Source organism: Lolium rigidum, chromosome 7 (assembly GCF_022539505.1).
Source record: "Lolium rigidum isolate FL_2022 chromosome 7, APGP_CSIRO_Lrig_0.1, whole genome shotgun sequence".
NCBI classification, from domain to species: Eukaryota; Viridiplantae; Streptophyta; class Magnoliopsida; order Poales; family Poaceae; genus Lolium; species Lolium rigidum.
This window is the reverse complement of record NC_061514.1, coordinates 345,231,821-345,238,631: the sequence shown is the minus strand read 5'-3', so window position 1 is coordinate 345,238,631 and position 6,811 is coordinate 345,231,821.

Genomic DNA, 6,811 nt, shown 5'->3' with positions numbered 1-6,811 from the left:
ATAATTACTACTCCCAACATAAGCATAGTCATTCTTATTAATTGTAGTGGGAGCAAATTCAACAAAGTAGCTATCAAATATAGGAGGTATATTGTAATCATAATCAAATTTATCCTCCATAACAGGTGGTAACAAAAGACTACTATCATTATAATCATCATAAATGGGAGGCAAAGTATCATCAAAGTAAATTTTCTCCTCAATGCTTGGGGGACTAAAAATATCATGCTCATCAAAGCCATCTTCCCCAAGCTTAGAATTTTCCATAGCATTAGCAACAATAGTGTTCAAAGCATTCATATTAATATGTTCCATGGGTTTTTTAATTTTTGCATCAAACCATCCATGTCTTAAATCAGGAAATAGAATAAAAAGGTCATTGTTGTCCATTATGCCTAACTAGTGTAAACAAGAAACAAAAAGATGCAATTGCAGAGTCTAAAGGAAATAGCTTCGAGCACACACACAATGGCGCCGTAAAAGTACTCGTTACACGGAACCGGAGTATGAGTGCCTTTTACCTTTCCTCCCAGCAACGGCGCCGTAAAAGTGCTTGATGTCTACGGGTGCTTCTATTCTTGTAGACAGTGTTGGGCCTCCAAGAGCAGAGGTTTGTAGAACAGCAGCAAGTTTCCCTTAAGTGGATTACCCAAGGTTTATCGAACTCGGGGAGGAAGAGGTCAAAGATATCCCTCTCATGCAACCCCGCAACCACAAAGCAAGAAGTCTCTTGTGTCCCCAACACACCTAATAGGTGTACTAGTTCGGCGAAGAGATAGTGAAATACAAGTGGTATGAATGAATATGAGCAGTAGTATGGCGCCGAAAAGTGCTTGCCGGCGTGCGGTTGATGGTAGTAATATTGCGGGAAGTAAACATGCAGTAGTAACGCAGCAGTAGTAACGCAAGAAACAAGTAACAAGCAGCGATAGCGATATTTAGGAACAAGGCCTAGGGATTAGACTTTCACTAGTGGACACTCTCAACTTTGATCACATAACGTAATAGATAAATGCATACTCTACACTCTCTTGTTGGATGATGAACACATTGCGTAGGATTACACGAACCCTCAATGCCGGAGTTAACAAGCTCCACAATTCAATGTTCATATTTAAATAACCTTAGAGTGCATGAAAGATCGAAACGACTAAACCAAGTACTAACATAGCATGCACACTCGTCACCTTCATGCTTATGTAGGAGGAATAATACACATCAATACTATCATAGCAATAGTTAACTTCGCAATCTACAAGAGATCATGATCATAGCATAAACCAAGTACTAACACGAGTGCACACACTGTCACCATTACACCGTGCAGGAGGAATAAACTACTTTAATAACATTACTAGAGTAGCACATAGATAAATTGTGATACAAAACACATTGCAATCACAAAGAGATATAAATAAGCACTTCATTACGCCATTCATAACAGTGAATAAGTATTCTGTGAAATATAGCCTAAGAGACCCACACGGTGCACACACTGTCACCTTTACACACGTGGGACAAGGAGTCTCCGGAGATCACATAAGTAAAACTCACTTGACTAGCACAATGACATCTAGATTACAAGCATCATCATATGAATCTCAATCATGTAAGGCAGCTCATGAGATTATTGTATTGAAGTACATAGGAGAGAGATGAACCACATAGCTACCGGTACAGCCCCGAGCCTCGATGGAAAACTACTCCCTCTTCATGGGAGCAGACAGCGGTGATGAAGATGGCGGTGGAGATGGCAGCGGTGTCGATGGAGAAGCCTTCCGGGGCACTTCCCCGTCCGGCAGGGTGCCGGAACGAGACTCCTGTCCCCCGGATCTTGGCTTCGCGATGGCGGCGGCTCCGGAAGGTTTTGCGTACCGTGGCTTCCTCCGTAAGGGTTTTCGATGCGGGGGCTTCATATAGGCGAAGAGGCGGCGCGAGAGGGTCGAAGGGGTGCCCACACCATAGGGCGGCGCGGCCGGGGCCCGTGCCGCGCCACCCTATCATCTGGGGCCCACGGGGCCCCTCCGGCGGCTCTCGGGTGTTCCGGATGCTTCCGGGCAAAATAGGAACCCGGGCGTTGATTTCGTCCAATTCCGAGAATATTTCCTTACTAGGATTTCTGAAACCAAAAACAACGAGAAAACAGAACCGGCACTTCGGCATCTTGTTAATAGGTTAGTTCCAGAAAATGCATAATAATGACATATAATGTGCATAAAACATGTAGACATCATCAATAATGTGGCATGGAACATAAGAAATTATCGATACGTCGGAGACGTATCAGCTGTTAATTACGACTTTGAGATTAAAATGTCATTTGCAATTGTTAATTACAATTTTGAGACAAATGGTTAGTTTAACCTCGATCTCTTCTGCTCTCCATTTATCCCAACCGAACAAAAATTTAACCATTCCATTCCTCCGAAATGGAACCATTCCATTCCATTCCACGCTGTTTCAGAACCGAACACACCCTTGCATTGTTGTGAACTCGTTGTCCATACACGGCCATACCCTTCCACTTACATCCAGCACTATATGCATCACCTGTCTCGCAGTCATTCAATATCACCGCTGAGATCTGTTCCCATTCTTATGCAGGCTGAAACCGCCGCGCCTTTACTCAAGTGGATGCAAAATGAGGCTAATGAGGCTGCCGTGAGGACGATGGTGCCGGCACCATCTTCCGAAAACCTCTACAAGCACGAGGCCATGGGCCACTGGGTGGTGACCTTTTAATGAATCTGGTATATTTTCTTAATCCACATACATGATTTCATTATTATCTCGTTTAATTACCGTTGGCTTTGTCTAATGCTTACCAAAAGTTCGGAAACACCGCGTTTGCTTACAATCATCATACACTAATTTTTCACTTTTCGACTGTCTCATCCAAGATATAAACCGTTGATTTCCATTGGCTTCTTTTGTAATCATTTGCATTGTTGTCAACCGTTCTCTATGCACAACCCTATTCTTCCACTTACACCCGCACTATTTGCATCAGCCTATCTCATAGATTTATTAAATATCAATGATGAGTTCTCGTTGCTATTCATATGCAGGATGAAACTTCGTGCCTCTACTCAAATGGATAAAAAATGATCCCGATGAGGCTGCCGTGAAGACGATGGTGCCGCCACCATCTTCTCGAAAACCTCCTCAAGCACAAGGCCACGGCCACCGGGTGGTACCCTTTTCAGCAAGGTGTATATTTTCTTAATCCTCATACATGATTTGATTTTTGTCCGTTTATTGCCGGCTTTGTCTAATGCTTACCAATAGTTCGAAACACACACACCTATTCTTACACTTACATCCAAGCACTATATGCATCGTTGTCTCATAGATTCATTTTATATATCACCGCCGATGTCCGTTGCTCTTCAATTTTCATATGCGATCGAAACTCGCTAACCCTTCATTGGTCAAAAGGATTGCAACCGCCGCCGATGAGGCATCCGCAGAGGCTGCCACCAAGTTACCGTCAGCCCCACCTTCCGGATGCTTATATAAGCTCAAGTCCAAGGACCAGCCGGGCCGTAACCATCCAAGGGTTCGGTATATTTTCTTAAGCCACATATACATGCCATGATTTATGTCCGATATTATCACCGGCTCGTCTAATGCTTTTTGAATTCGGAAACACCAAATTAGCATGCTTATATTCATCATACACTAATTTTTCACTGTTCAGCTTTGTAACATAGTGTTATGCACTCGCTTGTCAACATTTGCATTGCTCTGAACTATGCACTTTACACAACCTAATTCTTCCACTTACATTCAGCGCTACGCACCCGCAGTACCTCCCATGTTTCCTTCACCATCCCGATGCCGAGCTTGCGGGAATATGGCGGGCCCATGTACATACCCCGCATATAACACCTCCTATGGCTCTATCTACCTTTCTAGTAGCTCCTTCACAGTAGTTACAGTGTATGTATTCTCGTGGTTTAGCATGAATTGGCATATAGTAAAGTCTTGTTTTTAGTCTTCCCGCTTCTTACATTTGTATCAATTTTCACATGCAGACAGTACCTTGTGAACTTCGTCCAATGATTAACCAGATGTGTCCGCATGAAGGGTCTTTCACTATGCATGGCAATGGCAAATTGATGAACACCTACACGGTCTATGAGGTGTATGTCTACAAGACGCTGTGCCATCACATATTTGTATGGACATGATTGGAGAAAGTTTGCTTTTGACTACGGTCCGAAGAAGGGCGACGAGCCGAGGATCGAAACTCAAACGGGCAGTATATACGTAATCGCTACGTAGTTGGAGACACTTCCAAATATATAATATGTAACTTTTTTCTACTCATATCTTTTGATAACCGTTCTGAGCAGCTTGTTCTAAACCATTCCCTCTCGTTCTAGCTTGCCGGGTTTAACATGATCAAAGCCGCAGATCCCCCGATGGAACATGAGCGGATGTCACAAAGGGCAACCACACCAAGACCGGCACCGGCTTCCCACTCTCCCCGCATCGCACCGGTTCCCGTACTCAGCTCCGTCTATCGCATCTACCCAGCAGTCCCCTACATCAGCATTGGTTCCCGTAGAGGCCCCATATACTACACCCGCCCAGCAGGCTCCTCGCATCAAGACCGGTTCCTCTAGCCGCACCGTTCATCGCACCCGCCCAACAGCCTCCCGCACAGCACCGGTTCCTCTAGAGGCACCGTTCATCGCACCTCGCCCAGCAGTCTCCCGCATCGCACCAGCTCGTGTACCAGCCTGAGCTCCCGCACCTGCCCCACCCGCATCACCGAGGTCTCAGCTCATTGCCGTGGCCACCCGTGTGGTGACCAGGACGCATCCGAAGGCTATGTTCGTGAGTATATGACAAAGATAACCGCTCTTATCTTGATGTCTTCTCTCGCTCAAAGTCTCACATGGTTCAAGTGCATTGGTGCCATTGACTAATTTTTGGTGGTATCTCTTGCTTTGAATCAGAAATTGCCTAAAAGTATCTCCAAGGATCTCAATGCTGGCCGAAGGGGCAAGATATCCCTCGTCATGGAGAGTGAAGGTCTCACCGTGGAGGGACGGTACTCCGTCGTCCCACGTATGGCCGCTTGGTCGTTACTTCCGTGTGGAAAAAGTTCATTGACGGTGCCAAACTTCGCATTGGATCAAAGTTGAAGGTCAAGATCTTTCGATGCCGCCGTGACATGCCGGTCATAAAGTTCGCGGTTGTCTAGTTCTCGTTGCCCCATGAGCCCTTAGCAAATGCATTTGTAGTTATACTTATATAAGGTTATCTTATCCGAACCGCTAATTAATTGTATGGGTGGTAAAACTCGGCAAGCTTTTGCTCTTAGCAAGTATGTATGTATGATCAGCCTATTATGATAACTAATGTTTGTGTTCATCTTAATTTGCATTTCCGTTTTAGAAAAAAACTTAATTTCTATTTTGGCCGACTCGTTAGAGAACTATCGCATTGAACCCACAACATGATTCAAATAGATTCATTACACCGAGCCACATGTCTTGACCTTGCTATACACTACTTCCATTAATCAAGTGCAAGAAGGCTTACCCGAGCCGCCCGAACCATGGCAGATTCGAATCCACCTTATCTATCTAGAAATACAACCTTTGCGTAAAGAGGATTTGCAAGTATGGGGAGGCTGACATTGGGGACCCATGAGCCAGCAGCCGTCGTCAACGTTTTAAAGGTGGCAGGAGATCGAAAGAAAAATAAGCCAAAAATCAGTTGGTAAACAAATTCAAGAAAAGAAACATTTACCTTTCGAGAGGATGACATGCGGGACCCATGAGGCAGCAAGCATCCTCAACTATTTCAAGGCGGCAGGGATCAAAAGAAAAAAGGAAATAGCCAGAAATTAATTAGGGTCAAAAATAAATCCATCAAAGGAAACTTTTATTGTTCATAGAGGATGACATGTGGGACCGACTTGCCAGCTGCGTCGTCATCGTTTCAAAGGGGGCAGGGGATCAAAAGAAAAAGGCAAATAGCCATAAATTAGGGGAAAAAATAAATCCAACAAAGGAAACTTTTATTGTTCATAGAGGATGACATGCGGGACCCATGAGCCAGCAGCTTCCTCAACGTTTCAAAGTCGGCATGAGATTGAAAGAAAAAGGCAAGTGACATAATATCCGGAGCCAAAAATAATCCAAGAAAAGAAACTTTATTGTACATAGAGGATGACATGCGGGTCCCATTTTGTAGCAGACGGTCTCAACGCTTCCAAGGCGGCACAGACCGAAAGAAAAATGAAGTAGCCGTAAATCGTGGTGTGAAAAAAATCCAAGAAAAGAAAGATTTCAATTGGGCCGTATCCGGACATCTGGGCCTTCGAACTATCCTGCTGGGCCTTTTGACTCGTACAATTTCAGCCCACTCCAAAACAGGAAAGGTCGAATTTTTCTCAAAAAAAAAACAAGAAAGTCCTATGCTTCGCAAAAACAAAAAACAAGGAGATTCAACATATAAGTTTGTTTATGTAGATATAAAGATTTAATTTATCCGTTTGCAATAGCTCAGAGCGAAATACAACGTTTATTGTCTGCAAAATAAAATATCACATGTTTCTTGTACGGGAGGCCGACATCGGGGACCCATGAGCCAACAGTCGTCGTCAACGTTTCAAAGGCGGCAGGGATCGAAAATAAAAAAAGCCAAAAATCAGTTGGTAAAAAAATACAAGAAAAGAAAACATTTATCGTTCCGAGAGGATGACATGCGGGACCCATGAGGCAGCAAGCATCCTCAACGTTTCAAAGTCGGCATGAGATCGAAAGAAAAAGCCAAGTGACATAATATCAGA